We start from the raw sequence: 12,586 nt of genomic DNA, 5'->3' as shown, positions 1-12,586 counted from the left end.
ACTAGCCTCATTTATGTCAACAACACATAAAGGGGCAGCATGAGTCACATAAATATCTAAGTTATCCCCATCTTCCAATTCATTACAAATGTCTAAAATATCCTTGTCTGTGAGAATATTTACCAATTTATCTGTCCTATCCATTGGACAAATATACAACTCAGCCACATTTTGAAAGTCATAGATCCTAGTGTAGTTCATCAGTTCAATAAGAGACAATAAATCCACATCTACATCTAAAATCAATGTTTGACTACCACCCACATAACAAGCAAAGTTACCAGGAACTAATACCCCATCATGGTACCACCTGAGGGTAATGATTTAAAAGACATTATCTGCAAACAAATAAGGGACAAATAAATGGACTTTTCACATGCAACAATTGAAAATAAAGAACTACAGATGAACTATAAAAGTGGAGACAAAGACAAGAGCATATCACATTGTTCAAAGCAATGCTATTACAATAATCAGTTAAACCCTAACTTTACACACGGTTTGCAAACACAAGACAATTTTTTTTTTATAAAAAAAACTATCCGTAAAGGCAACAAGACGACAACTTCACAGTGATATCGACAATGACAAAAGATTCCCCTTTTAAAAAGTCCGATAACCCTAAGCAAAATAGAAGAAATTTCAAAAAAATCCTAGGTTCAACCCACCCACTACTAAAATAAACGGGTAATGCAAGGAGAAGAAAATTACTAACCTATTAACTGCATAAATCCACCGGAAATTCACGATGAAAGCGTAGCTTGAGATGGTCGCCGGAATCGCCTTTACAATAGCTCCTTCTAGATGCATCGGATTTTGAGTACTGACTTGGGTAAGTTTGGTTTTAACGCTTTTTACCTTGTGGGTCGGGTAGGGTCAATTAGGATCGGGTAGGGTCGGGTTAGTTATTATAAGGTAATGGGTTAAAATTAAGTAAAGTCAAATGCGTGACATATACAGATGTCTTATTAACAAGATCTGATCAAAGGAGGTGGGTACTAGATATACTTTAGAAAAGTTTCTTGTGTAAAGTTATTATCGTCCACAGAAAGTGTGTAAGGGGGATTTGGGCCAAAGGTTCGGTGGTAAACTATGTATTAAGCCAATTTTTTTTGGATCAAGCCGTGTGCGCAAACATAGATATCAAGCATAAGTGGACCTATCCAAAAAGAAAGCTCAGCTTTTCTCCTTTCTTGAAGAATTTCTCACTTCTTTTTATCTCATTTTTGAATATTTTTGGTTCAAGCAGCAGCGTTTTCAAGATTTTTTGCGACCAATATCGATTTATATTTGCATTACTTTGTGTTATATATATATATATATATATATATATATATATATATATATATATATATATATATATATATATATATCTATGCATGTGCGTTGCACGTAAAATTTAGTCAGAACCTTTATGTGAAAAAACGGGTAAATAACTTTAGTAAGAAATTATTTACAAGATATAATTATTTTAAAGTAATTAACGTGATAAAAATACAACAATCATTTAAATGCTAAAAATTAATATTATTACATTAATATAATACTTGAATTCAAAATTATATTGCCTTAACCTACAAATATGATCAATTTAGTTAAGTTAAATGATATTCTATTTATAGTGTATAAATATTCTGTGTGGTAGTATCATACCTAATACTTCTTTCTAGAAGAAGTTTTTGGTGTATGTTTCCTTCTATAACTTTGGCTTCTCCATCTCAAAAGTAAAACATATATTTGTCCTATCTTTGAACACTATTGTACTTTGACATATTTGTGAGGATTGTCTCAGTTATTTAAAAAATTATGTTAAATTTAAATTATGTTGGATATAACCCGAGTAAAATTATTACTACTTTATCACATTCAAAGCAATAAAATATTAACCATACACGTGTTTTGATAAATCAACTCCATGATTAGTCAAGAATTTAGAGAAATATATATTTTTAACTGTTACAAAAAATAATAGCAGATAATCTTTTTCTGTATATATGTGTATTATATATAGTATACATATTTTACATAATTTTTAGGAGAAATATACATATTTTACCAAGTTATGGCACATGAGCATCTAATGAAAATAAACCAATCAAAGAAAAAATTTGCTAAACTTCGATATATAGGAGACTTGGACGAACTTCTTTTAGGAAACCTAATCTAGACTAACATCAATCCATTTTTTTTTTTGAGAAATTTGTATAGAAATTAATTACTCATACTGAAGTAAAAATAAATAAATTAAAGAGCACAATCTCACCACTTTATTATCATGTAAAATAAAAATATTCATCTAAAATTTTCCCTATTATTTTAACACTTTAAAATTAGATTTTATATTTTAAAAAATTATCAATTAATTATTTTCTTATTATTTAATATCTTAAAAATTAACTCAATTTTTTTGAAATATGTAGTAACTCCTAATATTTAGGTAAAAGATACTAACTTAATTTAGTTGTAGCTTTATATGTACCAAATACAAATTAAGGCTTTAAAGAATAGTAAGAATTTCAACTTTGTTTAAAATGTTTAAAATGTTTTCTATAACGTAGTACTAAAATCTTCTTTTAGTACGTATCTTTCTTTTATTACGTGCATTGCTATAAAAGAATTGTAATTAGGAACAATACTTTTCTAATTCAAGTAGGATCAATGTTGTAGGGTCGGGTATATGTATAGTTTAAATCGAAAAAGAATTCTATCATTAGGTAATTTACCATTAGATCCTTAAATTATAACTATTTAAGGGCATAAAAGTCGATCAATGTTTCAGTGATATTTTAGTCGTTCAACATTTAGCATAAATTATTCGTGCTATCTATGTTCGTGCGATGCACGAAATATCTTAGCAAACATTAAGCACGTATGAAAAGTAATAAACTTTTAACTCCATAAACTGCTTGTTAGTAAATATGTACGATTGTACGAAGTTCACTAATTAGTTTCTTAGAATAAAAAATATAATATATATAATATTCAAATCACTCACTAATAAAGTTTTATCACAATTAAAGGATGAAATATTGTTAAAGAAAGAAGGAGAACTTACAATAGGATTAAAATTTTCTAACGTACATATTTGTATACTTTTGAAAATTAGTCTCTATGTACGTGCGAGACACGTGAGTTCTTAGGACTTAGGAAAAGAAAGATCAAAAAATAAAAAAACATTGTAAGAGATCAGTAGATATTAGAAGTCTACAACAATAAATGTGACTAATTCTTGTTTTAAAAAAGAGTTGATTTCATGCAGCTTATGAAGATATCAAAGACGTTTTTTTTTTTTAGCTAATTCATACCATGAGTATTTCATTATGATTTTTAATTCTTCGTCACTTGTATGAACAAATTAGTTAAGGAAAACTTCCCTGAGATAATAAAATAATCGGGCATAATAAACCATAAAAACTTGCCTGTTGTGATTGTTAATTATAGAGAGGAGAAGAAGCTTTTGGTTCTTTGAATATGTCAACAATATTAGCCGGTCAAGATTTGAGGTTATTTTTGTCAATCACTATGGCGTTTTAACATTCATGCCTAATTTTTATATATGATATTATGGTATATCATGTGTTAGAAAAAACACAACATTTTATACATGCTTTAAAACTGTATGTGGAATCACAAATATAAATAACCATATATAAAAATATAAATTCTTGAAAATGATGAACATTAATCCTATTTCTTTATGACTTAGCGCTTGAATTCAAAATGACTGAATAGTTTGTTAAGGTTGAAAATTTTATTAAACATTACTGTATATTTGTATGACATTTATGTCCCTCTTGATAATTTGAAAGCTTCTATTGGACATTACGGCAATATGCGTACTCTTATGGATCTCTTGAGTATGGAAGCATCTCAACATACTATAAACACATTTCTTCCATATATGTGGTGAAAAGGACAAAAATAATCAATGCATACAGAAATAAATATGAGGTGATATTTTTCTCCTTAAACAAAACTCTATTTGTAGGTCTGAAAGTATGACAGATAACTGGTTTAACTAATGTTTAGCTGAAAGCATTCGCTCCAAATATTGATAGGTCTCATAATCCCTTTATAAAAGCTCCACAAAATCCTTTGCTTCAGCTGGATAAAATCACAATCTATTCGGTAAGTTGTCATTTAATAAAAAGAAAAAAAGAAAAAAGAAAAAAAAAGAAAAGACAATATTACTATCCAATGTAGCAGAGCCATCTCAAGATAGACAAAAAGTCGACAAATTAACCAAGTAAATAATACTTCTACTTTCCTCGTTTCCCTAGTATCATCAATTGTCCATTGACAAAGGACCAAATGTCTAAAACTAATGCTCATAAGTTTTTGGGTAGATAACATATGATTAAACACTTAAGTTGTTCAAGCACATGGTCGATAAGTACCAATGTGGGATATGAGGGAAGACGTGTTGTAAATGCCTAATTTTCGGCTTATATATATATATATATATATAATATTTATGTGTGTGTGTTTGTTCTTATTTGTGTATGTATAGGTTTTAAGAGTTGAATAATGGTTTGATAAATGGGGTGGGGTTTGGGCTAGTGTAATTTAATTAAAATTGTGCCAAAATTGGCCCAAAATTTGAGCCCAAACCCGGTCCAAAAGGGGGCTGCCAAAAAGAGCTTAAAACGACATAGTTTTGTCTTGAAACTACGTCGTTTTGGTTAAGTGACAAGATTCAATCTCATCCACCCATTTTGATTTAATCCAACGGTCCTAGTTTGATCTTCATCCTAGGTATTTAAAGCCTAAAATCCCCCAAATTTTTCCCCATTTCCCCCTTATTTCCTCTCTCTTCTTTCCCTCTCCTTCTTCTCTCTTCTCTCTCTTCACTCTCTCTACGCCGCCCCAACTCCGCCCACCGCCGCCTGCTGAAAATCGCCGCCGGCGGCGGAACACCTCCAAACACCTCCAAATTCACACCACGTAATCTCCACAACTTCCTCTTTCCATATCTCCAAACTAAATCCTAAAAAAATCCCTCAAACTCCTTGAATCTTAGATCTAGGAAACTTTTCCGTCACTTTTTGGCCCAAATTCTTGAAGCTCCAACCACTACCACCCCAAAATACCTACATCAATGGATAGAGCTCCTCAAGACCTAGCTATTGATGTTAATTCTACCCCAAAAATCCGGCGACCAAAATCTGGCCTAATTCTGGCGACCTCCCGGAACACCCTCTTTGGCATACCACCATTTTTTCGGCTTTTTGATGTGTAAAATGGTAAAATACTATTCTTTTTCATGGCTGATTTTTTATTTTTATTTTTAATTTTTAGATTTTATTTTTGTCTATTATTAATTATTTTAGCATTAGTTTTTGAAGTTTGAAATGTTAAATTTTCTGTTTTTGCACTTGTTGAAGTAGTAAAATAGTTTTGTATTGATAAAAGTGAGGTAATGAAAAATACTTAAGAGTATATGGTACTTGTTTGGTTGTTTGTTTACTGCTTCAAGACTCTTTGAGTACAACACTCAAAAGTCAAATTGTTTGGTAAGAAAATGTAGACCTTTGGACATTATTTGAATAAAGTCTATCTTTGAATAGTGGAGAGCAGATTTTGTTTGAAATCCTTGACAAGATTTGAACTAGAAAGTCTTGCTTTTTGAATTTAAGAGCAAATTTTGTAGAAAAATCTGTCAAAAAGATTGATTTTTAATTTTTTGAAATAGCTGGTTATTTTGATATATAGTGGGGACTCCATCACACTTCCAGGGGTTATTTTTTTTAATTGCTTTGTCACAAAAACAAAAAAAAAATTCAGCAGTTGAACACATGAAAAGTAAGCTGAAATGGTGAGTTTTGGGAGTGAATCTTAGAGTGCAAACTTTTAAAAAAGTATAAGTCCTCTTTAGAGTTCGTTTCTAGGTTCCCTCTCTAAGTTTTCGGGTTGTTTTAACACAGATTTGCTGCTGGTTTTGCTGCTATTTTTATGCTGCTTTAGTTGCTGAACTACTGTTTATTCTTTTGCTACCAGGTAATCCTTTAAGACTCGTAATGTACATATTTTCAGCAATGGGAACAACTTGAACATGTTGCACCATTTAAATGTGTTTGATGTGATGAATAGTTTGACAACAAAAGAGATTGTATGTTATTGTTATGTATCAAGCATGTGATAATGTGAATATAGTCCTTCATAATCTTGAATATTGAGTTGTAAGTTTTTGAATGGGATATGTAAGTCGTTTATGGATTTTTTTTAAGCATGTTTTCAAGCTATTATATCCGAGTAACAATGCTAAGTATGCCATGAATGACTTTAGGTGTATAACACATAGCATGAGTTCGTTTTAGTTGCTGAAATTTCACTGCCAACATATGCTTCTAGGAATGCTGTGATAATATCTTTGTGAATCTGGCCATTTTGCCGGATTTGCAAAAATGGCTATTTTTGTAAAGTGGGCGTTTATACAATTGTGACTATGTAGTTAATGGTCATGAACTCAAACTAAGTAAAGAGCTAAGATTGTATCAACTTTGGGCCTTATTGAATCAAAGATAAAAGTTGGCCCATTTACCTTTAAACAACAAAATTATCCCTTTTCTTCTATATAGCATTGGACTAATTGAAATTCATTTCTTGGCCCATTTTAATAATAAATTCAGCAGCCCAAAAGCTCCATACAAGCTGGCCCATTTTTTTTAACAAGAAGTTGGCTCATTTATTTTGAAATAGATAAAGTTGGTCCAACATTTATTTGCATAATTTTTCCCAACTGTAAAGCTCGAAAAAATAATAATAATATCAGATTTTTCTACTATTTTAATTAACTAGTTTCCCTTTAATTAATTTAAACGTTAGGCAAATAGTAGGTGCGCTTTAACTTCACGGACTCACTTGTGTAGCGTGACGCTTAACTTTTAATAAGTTAATTCATCAATTTCATGTCATATTCAATAGTTTTAATTAATTTATAAATCTTTTGTCATAATCACGGATTCGCTTGTGTAGCGTGGTAGTGACATTTAATAAATTTTCTGAAAAAAGAGGGTTAATGTTTCCTCCAACACAATAGCAGCAATTTTTCAAAAGTAAATAACGTGCTAACAATCGTCTGTCATGACTGCGAATTCGCTTGCGTAGCGCCGTTATGACTAAATAATAAATTTCGTCGATCACGCATTCACTTGCGTAGTGTGGTTATGACATCTTATTATTCAAAAATATTCTTTAATTTTTTCTAATAATCAAGAGATAAAAGAGGATAGGTAAAACATGAAAATAATATAAATCACAGTTTGTCCAAAATTAATTCAAGCCAAGTTTAAATCAATAAAGCGACCGTGCTAGAACCACGGGACTCGGGGAATGACTTATACCTTTTTTCCGGTCAACAGAATTCCTTACCCGAACTTTGTTTTCGCAGACCGATTAAAATAGAGTCAAACCTTCCTTTGACTAGGGATCCAAATAAATGGTGACTTGGAACATCGAAAAAATCAATTCTAAGTGGCGACTCTGAACAATAAAATAATCCCTATTCAAATTTTGTCACTTTAATTGGAAAAACACTTTGGCCCATACACATATTATTATTATTTTGAGGGGTAGAAAAGGGTTGTGACAGCTCTGGCGACTCTGCTGGGGAGAGCCAGAATTCGAGCTTGTACATGTTGACTTTTATTTGGCTTGTATTAATTTTGTATATACTGTGATTTATTTGGGTATAGTGTGCCACTTGTTTGCCTTTTACCGCTTTGATATTTTTGAATGGTACATATAAACTGTCTTCTCACGTACCCCCTCCGAGTCTTCTTGAATTAAAATTGGGCATTTGTTTGAAATAGCCCGTTTTCTTTGAGATAGCCGAGGTGTTTGTCACCCGGTGAAGGATTTTAGTCACACCTGTTTTAGGCGGGGAGCACCACCAGTTAAGCCGAAAAGCAATGCTACCGGTACACTGACCCTCCTCGGCTCGAGTTGTCCGCTCGAGTAAGCCAGTCTACCTTCTCCAATAGGATCTAAACCTAGAAGAACAAGCCTCATGCCGGATATCCCTAGTAGGTTCGCTTTATTTGCATCACGTGCATTTGACTTAGCGAAACTCGGCACAGGGGCCGGGTCCGTATAAGACATGTATCCTCTTTGAGACCATCATGTTCACGTATGTGCTACTTGATACATCATTTGGAAGGCTTACTTGCATTGTCGACCGTTTTTAAAAAAAAAATTAGTGTAATTATTAAAAATGAAAAAAAAAGAGAATAATTCTCCTAGTTTAGTGCAAATAAACCTTTTATATATATATATATATATATATAGTAGTCTGGTGTGAGTTGTAAAGATTAATTTTTATTAAAAAAAAAACAAAAGGGGAGAGTACCCTGTTTTACTGAACTACGCGGGTTTGATTCTCACCGTTTGTGAGATACGTAGGCAACCTCCATCGGGTTCAGCCCACATGTTTTAAAAAAAAAGGGAGCATAAAATTTTCAAAAAAAAAAGGCCTATTTTGGTCACCTTTTACTGTTTGGCCCTCATGTTCCAGCTGTTTTGCCAAGACAGCCTTAAAATATTCCTGGGAAGTGCTGAAGGGTCATTTTTGTAAAAATAGTTACTTTATCCATATTTATTTACCTTTTACCATTTTACCCTTATGTCTGGCCATTTTTGTCGAAGCAACTTTAAACCTTTCCAGAAAGATTGTTTTTGCAAAAAGTAGCTATTTTTATCTGGTTATACTCATATTGCAAAGGGTCATTTTCGTAAAAATAGTTTTTATTTATTTATTATTTTGTCTATTTTTATTGTTTTGTTCCTATGTTTGGCTGTTTTTGCCGAGACATCCTTTATGCCTTCTATGAAAGTATTAAAGTGCCGTTTTTGTAATAATAGCCATTTTTTTCGCTTTTATCATCTCAACTTTTGTGTCCGGTAATTTCAAAATATATATTGTAATTAAAAAAAATAGATCGAGTCCTAAATTGACCAGAAAATAAAATAAAATAATGAATGATCATAATTTGCATATAGTTTAGGTAAGTCCTAACCCTTTTTTATCTTATTCTTAGGATCACCATGAGTTCTCCACAAAGAAGCAGTCAGAAAAAGGTAAGGGACGAGACACCTCCTATGTTCTTGATTAGAGATAAGACCCCGAGTAGTCTCTGTAATTGGTGGGCTAGTTTTGCTACATGGGAACAGAATCGAGTATTTAAGCACCTCAAGTTCCTCACCAACCTCATGGGAATTAAGCCTAACAGAGATTTAATTGAGGCTCAAGTAGGTTTTTGGGACCCCGCGAACAATGTCTTCAGGTTCAAAGATTGTGAAATGACACCCACATTGGAAGAATTAGGTGGGTTCACTGGATTGGGGAGAGACCTTCGTGGGAAAAGGCCTGCTGCTCCGAGAAAAGTTTGTGTGAACAACTTTTTAAAGAAGTTATACCTTCGTCGAATTCCAATGGTTTGCTTAAACGAAGGTTGGGTTCCGTCGGAATATTTTTATGACAGATTTGGGGACGAGAAAGGGTTTGAGAACTTCTCGGGCACAGAATTCGTCAACCAGTTGAGTTACGACGCTTGGAGGGAGTTGAGAATCTTCGCGTTCATGATATAATTTCTAGGGATCATGGTCTTTCCGGAGCGTGGTGGGCGCATCAGAATTCGATTGGTTGCAGTAGTCTCGTATTTGCAAAGTAGCGAGGATCATACCATTCTTCCCATGATTTTGGGAGATATTTTTCGGGCTTTGACCCGTTGTCAAGAAGGTGAAGATTACTTTGAGGGATGCAACATTCTGCTGCAGATGTGGTTCATAGAGCACCTTTATCATCATCCAATAGTAGTAAATTTCAATGATGATTGGCTGAATTACATTGGATGTCACCAGACAAAGCTGCGAGTTGTAATCTTCCAGAGGGGGTGAGGGCTTGGCGGACATTACTTGGTTCATTGAGTGCTGATAGAATCACTTGGAACTATTACTGGTTCCCTTCTGCTAGGGTCATGCATATGTCGACGTATCGCCCATTCTTCATACTCATGGGTTTTACGGGTTTCCAACCCTACGCGCCTTTACGCGTCATGCGCCAGTTAGGGAAAGAGCAAAAGAGGCCCCCGATTGAGGATATGCGCCCGTTCATGTGGGAATTCAAGGGAGAGGAACCTCCAAGGGAGTCATATGCACAGAAGATTGGTAGTCGATTTTCTGATTTAAACGAGATGGTAGCTGATCGTGAACATGGGGAGGTAAGCCTCGCATACCTTGAGTGGTTTCACATCCAGGCTATCCCCGAGCAAAGGACAAAGAGATCCATACGACACGTAGTTGATTGGGAGAGAGAGATCGAGGTCAGAGTTAAAGAAACCAGAAGGGAAGTGGAGCAAGAGTTCCAATCTCGTATTGACACTTTACAAGAAGATAAGGGCATTCTGGACACAGTCATTGACGTACAACAAGCTGATTTTGAGCGAGAAAAGGCTCAGTGGGCATGAGAGAAGCAAGCACTCAAAGCCCAAATTCGAAAGAAGAACATAGTCACAACCGCTCAGCAGCAAGAAGAGAAAGAAGCCCAGTTCAGGGTAGTCCGTGATCATGAACGTAGAGGTTTCGCTCCATTAATCCAAGGTCTGAGGGATCAGATAGGGAGAGTTGAGTCAAGCAAAGAGAGCCAGATCGCGGAGTTTGAAATAGAAAGACACCACTACCAAAAGGTGATCAATCAATTAGAAGCGGAGTCGCTAGAAGTTCGGCGCCAGAAAGATATGGCCTTGGACCGCGAGCGTGATGCGCTGGATCTAGCTGAGACCCATGGTCGGCATAATCAAGAGTTGCACGTGGCTCAGGAATACATTAAGGGAAAGATCCTCGAGGTAGCCACATATACCTCAAGAGCATGTAGGAGTTGCCAGGGCATGACGCCCGAGCGGTTTGCAGAAGTATCATTGAACGTTGCTCGTCATATATCTGCAGACTTGGAGAGGATATACCACAATGTTGGGGGTCAGCCGCAGGAACAAGAGCCTTGATTACAGTAATGCTGGTGGATTCTACTACAGAGATCAAAGTCTTCTTTTAGTTATCAGTCCTTTTCATTTTGCTTTTGTTGTTTCTAAGTCTATAAGAGTCTTTTGGTGTTGTTTTGACTTTTATTCTAAAAGACTATTTGAGTCAGGTTTGGTCTCGTTTATCTTTATGTAACTCTTGATTTTTGAGTCTTGTATCAAAATATTATATCGAAAATCAATTAAAAAGTTTTTGATGTTTGTTTTGTAAAAAAAAAAATCAAGTGTCTTGCATATCTGAACTACGTAATGATCTGATTCATGCGGCGACATGATACGTAGGCAACCCACAAAAGGCTCAATCAAGTATTCATTTTAAAATGGCTCTAAAGTAAGGGATCAAATAAGGCGAGTGAAAAAAAAAATAATAAAAAAAAAGAAAAAAGAAGAAGAAGGAAATAACAGTGTCAATAAGCAACAAGCTGATAGGCCGGAATGAAACATTGAAGCCTTTCAAAAGCATTTTAGAAATGGTGGCGATGTTAGGAGCATGACATATTATGTGTAATTCATATCTATAAAATGCCTAACCCTAACACGTTTGTTGTCTCTTAAACCAGTAAGTTTAAGGTGGTTGGTTTGTGGTAAATCTGGCAGCACATCATTACTTCACAAGATCTAATGGACCAGTAGTAATGGATAACATTGATGAAATCGAGTTGGTCAGCGACAATCCGCAGGGTCAGTCAGTTGAGCAAGAGTCTGAGGAGATAAGAAAATTGAGACAACAACTGTCAGATGTATATCAAGCTTAGCTTTCCGGTCGACCTCCACCCCAGGGTCCCTCAGAGGGAACTTACACCATACCCCAGGCTACTCAACCACCACTCCATGCAACGAGCGACCCCATTCTACCACCAGGGTATGTGCCGAACTACAACCTCCATGCTACCCCCAGTACCTCTAATATGCGACCTCCAGTCGCACCGGTCAGGAACACCCCTCTCGTCGTGTCTGGCGCTCCAGTATATACAATCCCGCCACCACCTTCTGTGACGAGGCCAAATAATGAGCCACCATCTCATGCTTATGATGGACAATACTATTCTCCGAATATGGCTTTTGGGGTCTCGCTCTATACAATCAAACTCCTCGATACGAATTACCAGTGGAAAATGAAATGCCTGCCACGACGATTGAGCCAAATGAGATGGCCAGGAAAATGAAAAGTCTTGAACAGAATATAAAGAACATACAGGGACTAGGTGGTCACAAAAGTGTTTCATTCAGTGATCTATGCATGTTCCCTCATATCCATTTGCCACGAGGGTTCAAAACCCCAAAATTTGAGAAATATGATGGACACGGCGACCCTATCACCCACTTGAAAAGGTACTGCAACCAGCTGAGGGGTGCATGAGGAAAGGAAGAGCTGCTGATGGCTTACTTTGGGGAAAGCCTTGTGGGTGTAGCTTCCGAATGGTTCATTAACCAAGATATCTGTCACTGGCATGTTTGGGATGACATGGCCCAGGCCTTCATCAAGCAATTCCAATACAACATTGATATTGCACCAAATCGCAATTCCCTATCCAATATGAGGAAAAAGCCGA

At 35.1% G+C, this 12,586-nt stretch overlaps 1 long non-coding RNA gene across 1 annotated transcript; it reads left to right on the top strand.

The window, feature by feature from the left end:
• The first annotated feature begins 4,790 nt into the window (after positions 1–4,790).
• LOC138880284 (uncharacterized) lies at positions 4,791–6,226 on the top strand. The gene is made up of 2 exons (XR_011402788.1): positions 4,791–5,243; positions 5,998–6,226. It is a non-coding gene; the product is annotated as an uncharacterized lncRNA (long non-coding RNA).
• Positions 6,227–12,586: the final 6,360 nt, after the last annotated feature.

The sequence above is a fragment of the Nicotiana sylvestris genome, chromosome 10 (genome assembly GCF_000393655.2).
Source record: "Nicotiana sylvestris chromosome 10, ASM39365v2, whole genome shotgun sequence".
Taxonomy (NCBI): domain Eukaryota; kingdom Viridiplantae; phylum Streptophyta; class Magnoliopsida; order Solanales; family Solanaceae; genus Nicotiana; species Nicotiana sylvestris.
This window is presented reverse-complemented; position numbering and strand designations above follow the sequence as displayed.